Raw genomic sequence first — 11,787 nt, 5'->3', positions numbered from 1 at the left:
TTTTTTTTTTGGATTTATGTCATTTTGATATTTGTTATTTTGTATGTTATTCCTGTTAAAAACTAATAATGTTTAGTTTAAAACAAACATTCTTTTTTTCATATTCTATAGACTTTGCAATTATATAGTTTGTTTTAGGTGTTTTATTTTTGTGTGTGTGTGTGTGTGTGCATAAATATGCATTTATGTTACTCTTCTTATAATAAAAATATAATAAAGGTGCATTCCAAAGTTGAATAAAATGTTGATCAAACAAGAAAAGTGAACTATTTGAAATGCAAAAGATTTGATCAACAATTGATTTGAATAGGTTTTGATGTTAGCATGTTGTTTAGCAAATAAAGAGATTCTGAGAAAAAAAATTGGTAAAAATAACATCCTATTGGATGTTTTTTCAGAAATTGTTGCAGTGCATTTAGGGATTGTCTTTTAACATTAAATATTATGTTTTCTTTTAATATAGTCTTTATGTCAGAAGTGCATCTGGTCTGATGTAGTTAGGGGAAAAATCATCCAGAGTTGTAAAAGTATGAAATGCTCTACCGAGTTTGATCAATGTAGCTTTGAAGCTGAAAAATAAAATAAAAATATTAATATAAAATTTAAATAAAATAATAAACATTTAGGACAGTAATATACTTTTTAAAAGTAGAAAAAGTAGTCTTTATATCCCTTGTAAAATGCAGGGATATTTACTCAACATCTAATAAATTACAAATATTATAAATCTATTACTGTATAATATCTATCATTACTGTAGAATAAACCCTAAAATAAAATAGCAAAACTGTCATGAAATGAAACAACACAATTATAAAATGGAAAAAAATGGCAATTTTAGAAGAAAATTGCAGACGGCACTTAGAAGCTTTTGCATCTAAAACTATATGTGTGTGTGTGTGTGTGTGTGTGTTTGTGTGCGCGTGTGTGTGTGTGTGTGTGTGTGTGTGTGTGAAATAATCCTACATTTTAGGACACAACTTAAATATTAAATGTAAAAGTCAAAGTCTTCAAAAGAAAAAGCTTTAAATGGTGCCTACACAAGCAAGGTGCTCGCTGTGCTTTTTCTGTCTTCTTCATTTTACAGTTTCACTGCACAACAGTTGTTCCATTGGCTTTTTTTACCTCGTTTGCTTGCTTTTTCAATTTATTTCTCAATATATGACCAAAAAAGAGACAATGGGCACATGAAGTCATGTAGAACGGCTCCTCACCATTTCTGTTTATAGTAGACAACAAGCTTTTTTCGATTTTAATGGTACATGAGGTCTCTATTGTGGCGAGGTGAATGGAGCTACTTGACCTTCAACACCTGATTGACTCAGTTTCTGGACATGATGGAGAATAACAGATGATGGAAGTAGTGCAGAATAGTATGTACCATACTGAATGGAAAGAATGGTCCAGTGTCTTTGAAAAAACACTGAACCTGATGCTCAGGCTTTAGAATGAAACAACAAGCAAAAGGACACCATTATAATTAATGGATCATAAAACTTCACTAAGCCTAGAGATGAAAGCATTATTGACCAATCACAACTAATAATACTGAAAGAAGGCATTAATAGACCTCTGTCCAACTTACGTGTGAACGATCTGCTTCAGCAGAGATTTCCTGCTTAACAGGAAGCTAATGGGAAATGAAATGTGTCAGATAATCAGATTATATAGGTGAAAATGTAGTTACTTCACATCTGTTGTGAAATAAAGGGATCTTGACTGAACCGTGGCAAGAAAGGAAAAATCATTTCTATAATGACTGAGGAACAAATCCTAATGGGAAACAAAATAGGACAAATAAAAGAACAGAAATAAAGAAATAGACTAAAATAAAATAAATAATAAAATGTATAAAAAAATACATTTATTTCAAAAGAAAAAAGAAAATAACTAAATCAATATGATATATGAAGAATATAATAAATATATAATAAGAAATAATGCAAATACAATAAAAAAATAATAAATAGACAAAATAAAAATGATTAAATAAAATTTTAAATATTTAAATCAAATAAATAATATAAATAAAAATAATAAAATAAATAACTAAAATCATATATAAATTATAATGTATAACATAATAAGTAAATAAAATAATAAAATTAAAAATAAACATTTAATATTTATCAAATAAATAAATAAATACAAAAAAATTTATGAATAAGTAAAATAATATAAAAAATGTACAATGTAATAAATAAACAGAAAATGTATGTAACCATAGTTCCCTGAGTAGGGAACAAGACACTGCGTCCTCTAGGGGCCGCTTTGGGGAACACCTCGTCGTGACCCGTGTCTGAAGCATACATTGAAAAAACACCAACTTGTTGGCCGGCGACAGCCTCCGACGTCACCACCGGCGTGACTATAAATAAGCACCGGGAGAGCACGTCACTATCTTCTTCATCTGAAGCTTGCGTCCGAAGCATGGCAGGGAGCTAGAGGACGCAGTGTCTAGTTCCCTACTCAGGGAACCATGGTTACGTACGTAACCTGAGACAGTTCCGTTTCGAAGGAACTTCGAACTGCGTCCTCTAGGGGCCGCTTTGGGGAACGGTATACCCACGCCGCCATGCTGAGGGGAGTGCAGGCCAGAATCATGGCAAACACTAAGCACCAACTCTACCATTTCAACAGGCGTCGCCCCTGGGACGTTAGACGGCTGTCTGTGACAGTATCCCTTGCGGCCAAAAGGCCTAAGCTACATACCCAACTTAATTGTTAGGGCCTCGGCCCAGGGTAGAGCTGAAGGCTTGGAATCAGGAAAGATTTCTTTAAAAGGATAAGGCTAAGAACCTAGTATTTCTACCAAGTCTTGCCTGTCACACAGGGGCTACCGCTAGCTTACGCATAAGCTTGCTGAAAGAGCTGTCTCGACAGTTCTCTAGTAGCAACACCCTGTTTAGATTGGTATCCGAGGATACATAGGTGGAGTGGTGCCCAAGATGAACGGGGCTTTTACCAACTCAAGAAAGGGCACGAAGCAACCGCGCGAAGCCCTCACCATATAGGATTTTAGAAAGAACGCAGAATACTAGTGTGCGAACTTACCACAGTGTGGATTTGTCAGAAAGTGTGCAAAGACTATACGTGCACACTTATCATAGCATGGATTTTCAAATACTGTTCTAAGGAGGGGCTCTCGTGGCACTCTGATAGAGCAGCTCATAGATGGAATGTTGCATCTCAAAACAGTATGATTGAGAGTCATTAACTCGATCTATGGAAACAATACTGGAGCGCTCTGGGAAAAAAAACAGAGAACTCAGTCTCATATGAGAGGAGAACTCCGAGCTCAGAGTAGCGCGCTCATAGGTGACCCTTTTTTTTTTGGAAAAAGGGGAGCGCTGCTAAGTTACCACGAGAATCACCCAAATAGCCCCTCATGTTGAGGGAAGCGATGCTTGAGGTGAATAAACAAATACACACTGGCTTAATGGAGCCCAAGGAACCAAGGTCTAACCATCTCAGAAAGGGAACGAAGCGGAGCGCATAACCCTTATCGTACAAGATTTCAGAAAGTTTGCAGAGTCTTGCGTGCAAACTTACCACTTGTGGATTTTTAGAAAGTGCGCAAAGTGTTCACGTGCACACTGATCACCATGTGGTTTTGAGAAAGTACACAAAGCTTAGCATGTGTACTTAAAGGTTCCTAAGCAACCAAGGTCTAACCATCTCAGAAAGGGAACGAAGCGGAGCGCATAACCCTTATCGTACAAGATTTCAGAAAGTTTGCAGAGTCTTGCGTGCAAACTTACCACTTGTGGATTTTTAGAAAGTGCGCAAAGTGTTCACGTGCACACTGATCACCATGTGGTTTTGAGAAAGTACACAAAGCTTAGCATGTGTACTTAAAGGTTCCTAAGCATCGCAGAGGCCCTGAATCTCATGGGAGAGGCAAGCTCAATTTTACAAACCTCGGGCAATGGGAAGCATCACCTGAGGCAGCATATACAAGAAGACTTCTGTAACTGCCACCTCCACTTCCCGCTAGATGCGACAGCACCCCTAAGCTGCCAGGAGACCCCTCGGGGTGACCTGGCCGGACATTCATGAAATTCCCTGCAGTGCTGTGCCAGGTCTGATGATCAAGGAGGCTCCCTCAGAGACCTGTGATCTCAGCCGCCTAATACCGGCTGAGATCACAGTATCACTCTGTTTCGGACGAGAACGTTGCCTCGTCTAGATCATACCCCTTAGGTTCTGCTTACCTCCTCTTGACCCACGATTCCTCTAACCCCTGCCCGCAGGTGGGGGAGGAGCGCGAGTTGCGACACTAGCCTTCTGTGCCTGTCTTTGATCCTCAGATCGGGACAGGCCAGGACCCCTATGTTGTTCGGGCTCAGACCTGGACCTTTGTGGAACGAAGGATCTGAAAGCAGCAGAGTGCGCCTTCGTCTACCTGAACTTCTCAAATCGCCGTCTCAACGGAAGTACCGAAAAGCTCAGAAGGCTAAACCTGAGCATCAAGAAGAAAGCATTTTCTTTCCACCCGATGTCTGCCAGGTTCATCCACAGATGTCTCTCCGCTGCCACCATGGCAGCCATAGTCCTGCCAATGGCAGAGGCGGCCTACTTGGTAGGCACGAAGAGAGATCCATGGTGTGGCGCAGCTCAGCTACCTGATCAGAAAAAGGCTCCTGCCTGCCTCTATCCAGGTCTCTTAGCAGATCAGTCTGATATGCTTGAAGCACCAGCATTGTGTTAATAAAGCCCCAGCCTGACCTGCTACTGCGTATGCCTTGCCATTTAAGCGAGATGATTTTCTGAAGGGGCTTAAATGGCAAGGAGGGAGATCAAGAAAGGATGTTTCCCCTGCAGAAAGAAAAAAATTTCACAGATAAAAATTATTTATAAATTATTTATAAACATTTTTGCTCTTTCTACAGGGGGCATTCCCTCATAGCCGATTTCGCGCATCACCTCGATGTCAGGAGATTACTTTCATGCCGAAACCGATGGATGTGAGAAGAAAACGGCATCTTTCATTTTTTTTAAATCTCTGTATGGAGATCATGCAGAAATAAAAGGCTCATCTGAGCTGGAGGGTTATGGTCAAAAGGTAATTTTCGCTCAATAACCTCCAACAGCTCTACATACGCAGGGCAGGAGAACTGAGAAGGCTCAGCCTCAGCTTTTTCACCATCCTCAAATATCTCGTGCTTTTCCTGGGTAAAAACTCAGCAGAGCACTAACCTCAGTATCAGAAAGTGTTAAAGATATAACATCATCCTCCCGAGGCTCTCTCTCGTCCGCCGCCCTTCTTTCTTTTTTTTTTTCTTTTTTTACAAGCACGAAAGGGAAAGTCCCTCTTTAAACCATTCAGACAGATACACCTGTATTCTCACAAGCTCATTCTGTTCCACGCCTTGGCGTGGGCACGTCCTGAACCGCGGGAAGCAGATGGATGCCTTTTTTTCCCCTTTTCTTTCAGAAGAGAGACGAATGAGAGCGGAGCTTTTTCCATTGAAAAAATGCTCACAATGAACGCAGATTGCCTCCTTAAAGACATCGCGTGCGTGCTCTTCACTTAAACAAATGACGCAAAGATTGCTTGTGTCATCGGGTGTCAAATAATGCCGACACGGAAGCACACATCGTCTAATCGCTTGCTAGTTGTCGCCATGATAGACAGAGAAAGATCGCCCTTACCGGTTCTTTCAGATGCACGCTTCAAACAAAACAGTCAGTGAAGATGAAGAAGATAATGACGTGCTATCCCGGTGCTTATTTATAGTCGCGCCGGTAGTGACGTCAGAGGCTGTCGCCGGCCAACAAGTTGGTGTTTTTTCAATGTATGCTTCAGACACGGGTCACGACGAGGTGTTCCCCAAAGCGGCCCCTAGAGGACGCAGTTCGAAGTTCCCTCGAAAGGGAACATATAAAGGACAAAATAAAACAGCAAATTAATAAAAAATAATCCAAATGGGTTTTATTGCCAGGTATGTTTACACGTACAGGGAATTTGTTTTTGTGACAGAAGCTTCTGCAGTGGTTTGGGATGATCGTGTTAAAAGCCGAGCTGAAGTCCACAAACAGGATCCTCACATAAGTCCCCGGACTGTCCCGATGTTGCAGAACATGATTGTCCACAATCGCCCACAAACCTGCTTGTGCTGTAGGCAAACTGAAGAGGATCCAGTAATGTCCTTCAGGTGGGCCAGCACCAGTTTTTCTAATGACTTCATGAGGACAAACATGAGAGCCACAGGCCTGTAGTCATTTAGTCCTGTAATTTGGGGTTTCTTTAGGATGGGGATGATGGTTTCTATTTTAAAGGTCCCATTCTTTGTGATCCCATGTTTTAAACTTTAGTTAGTGTGTAATGTTGTTGTTAGAGTATAAATAATATCTTTAAAATTCTAAAGCTCAAAGTTCAATGCCAAGCGAGAATTCGCCGACATCGAACGACCCGTTTGGACTACATCCCTCTAGTTCCTGTAGTAATGACGTCACTAAAACAGTTTTTTACTAACCTTCGCCCACATGAATACACAAAAGAAGGGGGCGTGGTCTTGTTGCGCTCCGATGGAGAAGAGGAAAAGCTGCGTTTGTGTTTGTCGCAATGTCGTCGAAACGCTGTTATTTTAATCTCGGAGTCCAATCATCTTTGTTTGTGCTTCCCAGGGACGCTGTACTTAGAGATCAATGGTCACAATTTATGTTTAACTCGGTTCCCGAAAATTATAATCCACATGTAAAACTATGTGCAGCACATTTTGCTGAGGACAGCTTCCTCAATCTCAATCAGTTTAATGCCGGATTCGCACAAAGATTATTCCCGAAAGATGGAGCAGTTCCCTCTTTGACTGGAGAAGACGTTGTTTATGGACCACAACCGGTAAGTGTTTTTAATTATTTAAGTTGGTGCGTTTAACAGTTTCTGTACCTTATTACACAAAGGGCAACGCTGTTTCGTTTTGTTAACTAGATGTTAGGGCTGTGCAAAAAAATCAAATGCGATTTTCATGCGCATCTCGTCAGTAAAAACGCTCCTGTGATTATAAGTACATCTCCAGCACATGCTCCTGCACACTTGCTTTTTAAAACTAGCCCAATCGCGTTTCCAGGAGGGTAACGTGCGCTAAGCTGCTGTCGAATCACAACACAGGAACCGCTGGCCCAATCAGAACTCGTTACGTATTTCTGAAGGAGGGACTTCATAGAACAAGGAAGTCATCAGCCCGTTTTTATGACAGTGAAAACAGCAGTATACAGATAGGTGAATTTTGTGAAAAATACTGTGCGAAACATGAACATATGTTATATTGCACACTGTAAACACAATCATAGCTTAAAAAAAACACAACCTTTAATGGTACATGAGGTCTCTATTGTGGCGAGGTGAATGAAGCTACTTGACCTTCAACACCTGATCGACTTAAATCTGTGTGAAGATGGGGGCCAGCTGGTATAAATACATTTATTTATTTTTATTTTTTTGTCTTTTGCAATCTCGAGAGTTTGTCATTTAGATTTTTTTAAATATATATACACATATATAATTATATATTTCATGTATTTTAGGACGGCACAATACACATCAATTTTAAAGGAAAATACCTTCCTTACCTTTAGCTGCTGATGTCAAAGATCACACGTCCAATCAAAATCCGTTTTTTGCTACAAATTCACTTTGAGTCCAAATTATGCCATTTCACCCTTTCCTCATCCCTCCAGTTTATTTATATTTCTTGCTATTTTATATTTGACCCCCACGTTCTGTGATTCTGTTAGCATTTATTCCACCACCTGATCTGATATTTGGGAGTTTCCGCTGCTTTTATTAAGCGCCATCAGATTTTATTTTCATCCAGCCTACTAAATAAATAAAAGGTACATTGATTTTATAGACGAAGGCACTCGTCCAAATGTGTTTGCTTTCGACCTTTTCGCATTTATTCTTTCAAACGACAATAAGATGGCTGTTGCAATGATGAAAATTCACAGAAAAGTGTAGAGGAAGTTTGCCACGAGCTCTTCAGTAAAAAGTAGAAGAGTGTTTCTACACTAAGACTAGATGAGAGGCAGTGGGGAATATATGCATGAACAGCACATTACAGCACAAACAACCTGCAGCCGAACAATGTCTTTTGCTGAAGCGGCGTTACAGTACTGTAAAACACAAAAAACACAAGCTGACGGGTTCACTGCGCTCTGACATCAGTTCAGCTGTGACAATCAAGTCCTTCAGAAAGAACACAGCGAGGACTCCGGCGGCCCCAAACGTCTCTGTTGCACGAAACAGAACGCTTTTGTGTGCTTTTGAGAGTCACCCATGATCGCGAGTACTGTGTGGAGACTTTTATAGACTCAAATACAACATAATTTCACATACGTTACAAAAAAGCCTTGCATACACTCCAGAATATAAGATGCATTGTTTTTTCAAATGCATCTGATGCAATGCATCCAACAATGCAACCATTCATAAATGCTAAAAGCATATTAATTTAGAAGAGGATTTAGAAATGTAAACTCATGTACTGTACCAAGTACAACAACAGTATTTCGGCTTCATCAAGCCAACACAATTAAAGCAGCATCCAGGAAGCCTGATTCTATTGTTTATGTATTTGCAGGACGGCAGGGACATGGGTCCATAGATCAGTCAGGTCAAACGGAGCAGTGGACAGACAGACGCCTGCCTTTGTGTGTCTGACCGGCGGCTCACAGACGTGCCAAAACACAAGACTGGTGAAGGTGAAGGAGTGATGACCTCAAAAAAACAGAAACGAGGCAATCAAGGATATGTTCTACTGTCTTTCTTTTTGGCACTGCAGTATTTTTCCTATTGTTTGTTCTTCACAGATTGTATGAACAACATTACAACCTTGGATTTAAATGAAAAAAAAAAGAAAAAAAAAAAAAAATCCAAATAGTTCTAATCCTCAGAGATAATTTACAACATTGCAACACTGGATTTGAATTAAACAAACTTTTTGTTATATTTGTCTTTTTGAAAAAAAAAATCTATGTTGTAAAACTTCTAAATCTCCAAGATAAATTGCAACATTGGATTTGAATTATTTTTTTAAACAATTTATATATTGTTGCATTATTTTTTTTTAAATAATGTTTTTATATATAATTCTAAACCACTAAAAGATGAAATCACAAAATTGCAAAATTGGATTTAAATGAAACATAATACATATACATATATATACATAATACATATACATATATATACATACATATATATATATATATATATATATATATATATATATATATATATATATATATATATATATATATATATATATATATATATAAATGTTTCATTTAAATCCAGTTTTGCAATTTTGTGATTTCATCTTTTTTGTCTTCTAACTTCATAATAATAAAAAATATTCTGAAAAAAGTTAAAGATAAAATATAACCCTACTGACGAAGTAATTGATGATTCATATAAAATACAATTAATTTAATATTCATTGCAAAGTTTGAGAGTGTAAAGATACTTTATTACATAATTTGCAATGCATACAGCATGGAGAAAACAAACTGTTGCACTCTATTTAATCCAAGGCATGGCATGCATAAAGAAAATAAATATGCTAATAATAGTTTTGGAGCATCTGACATTTGATCAATGAAAGCAGCATTATGTTTTTCATACTGATATGATTGAGATTTCCTGCCGTCTCTGGTGTCACGTGCCGTTCTCCGATAGTTGAGGGTCATTTCCTAAGCAAGGTGTGAACAATGATGAATGATGAGGAGAATTATAATGAGTGAAGAATCCCTGGAGACGCAGAGGTGGTTGAGAATAAATGAAGTCTGAAACAAGAAAAGATATTAGCCAAGCGTTCGCTCTGTTTTCACGAACAATCAGATAAAATCGTCCCAGCTGTGACTCTAACCTCATTTAAAGACACAATAGAGACAGTTATGAATTGAGAGAGATTGAGTGAGCTGTGCTTTCCTCTTCCAAACTATTATCTCTCAGGTCATTTGTATGAGACCGGCCTACGTTTAAAATACAATACACCAATCACAGGAATGATTTGCCAATCCTGAAAAATCCCTTAAGAGTATGATACATTTAATATTTTCACAATGATTTTGCTAATTATATAAATGTAAGCAACATTGTGAATAATTGTATTTTTAGTTTTCCAGTTCCTCTGTGTCATTACACAAATGTAGACAACCGATGCTTTATGCTAATTTAATTTCTATGCATTTAATAAATCAGTTAAAAACTCAGATTCAATGATTTGCTTTTGTTGCAAATAAATCAATTCAATCGGTTAATTGAACCAATTAATTCAAATTCTGTAAGTAAAAAAATTATAATTTACAATGTTTTTTTGCTTTAAACAAACAAATAAGCAAATTAATAAATTAATATCCCATATATATATATCTCACAATGGATATTCTTCATGCCTATGTAAAAAATAAATAATTAATGAAATGAAATAAAATAAAAATACATAGACTTAAAATATCGCTTAAAAATGAAAGGATTAGTTAAAATAAATTAGATAAATAATTTACACTCTTTGTCTAGCTTAAAATAAATATTAAGATATACACAGCATGAATTAAAAAAAACAATATATATATATATATATATATATATATATATATATATATATATGTATATATATGTATATATATATATATATAACACACGTTATTATTTTTTAGCTGCACAGCCCATCCCTAAAAAAAGAAATTATAATTATTATTATAGCAATTCCTCACACATTTAATAAAATAACACTTAAAATGACATGGCTATTTAAAATAAATGTATATTTTTTTTATAAATAAATACTTTTTAAAGCCATATCGGACAAAAAAAAAAAAAACAGAAATACCAAGATACATACTATATACATTATATAAGTTTTTAAATATGTATTTACTTAGTCCAGCCCAAAAGGTATTATGATTAACAGAAATGATGATTTTAATATTCATTTTAATAGTACACAATGGTGACTCTTCAAGCCTTTGTGTAATAACGTTTATTAATAGATTACACATTAACTTAGATTGTTCTCTTTTTTTAACAAGTAAATTCGGTAGTTAAGTCTATAATCATTCAGCAATTTCCTCAAAGCTTAGGTGCTTATAGAGACACTACCTTATCATGCTTCTAATGAAAATTATTATAATGCTGAAACTTCATATTAAAATCCATATAAAAAACCAAGGAAGTTTAAATAACCTCAGCTACTTAATATCCGTGTTAATTATGAGGCCTTCCCAGACCATTACTTTGAAACAAAGTTTATGAAGAGACTGTAAAAGCGATGCTTAGTAAAGTTTCTCTGCCTCTCTGAGGAGAGTTTAAAGTCATGTTAAAACTCCTGAAATTATTTCTCTGTTTATTTTTCGGTCAACTGTAAGACCACGAGGGTAATCACTGCATTCGTTCAGGGCATCATTTATTACAAAATAATTATCATACAGCAGCAATCTGCTAACAGTCCTGTAGAGAAGGTGTGATATTTATCTAGAAACAACTGACCTGAAGCTGTAGTCTATTATTAACTGCATTGTCTTCAGTACAGTTTTAGTTACATATATTGTTTTTCTCTGCTGTGATGTCTTAAAGGAACAGTTCACCCAAAAACGAAAGCTTTGGGAATATACTCACCCCCAGGTTGTTATTTCTTCAATGGATCAGGAAAAGAGAATTGAAGAGTCTTCATGCAGCTCTTTTCCATTCAACCGTACTCTGTCAAGAACCATAAAAATAGCCCAAACAACAGCTTCTGAAATCATTTGAAATCAGACTTGTACGAGGATTCATTCCTTGAA

The sequence above is a fragment of the Carassius carassius genome, chromosome 15, assembly GCF_963082965.1.
Source record: "Carassius carassius chromosome 15, fCarCar2.1, whole genome shotgun sequence".
In the NCBI taxonomy this organism is placed as follows: domain Eukaryota; kingdom Metazoa; phylum Chordata; class Actinopteri; order Cypriniformes; family Cyprinidae; genus Carassius; species Carassius carassius.
The sequence above is the reverse complement of the archived record's forward strand: the minus strand, read 5'-3'. Positions refer to the sequence as shown.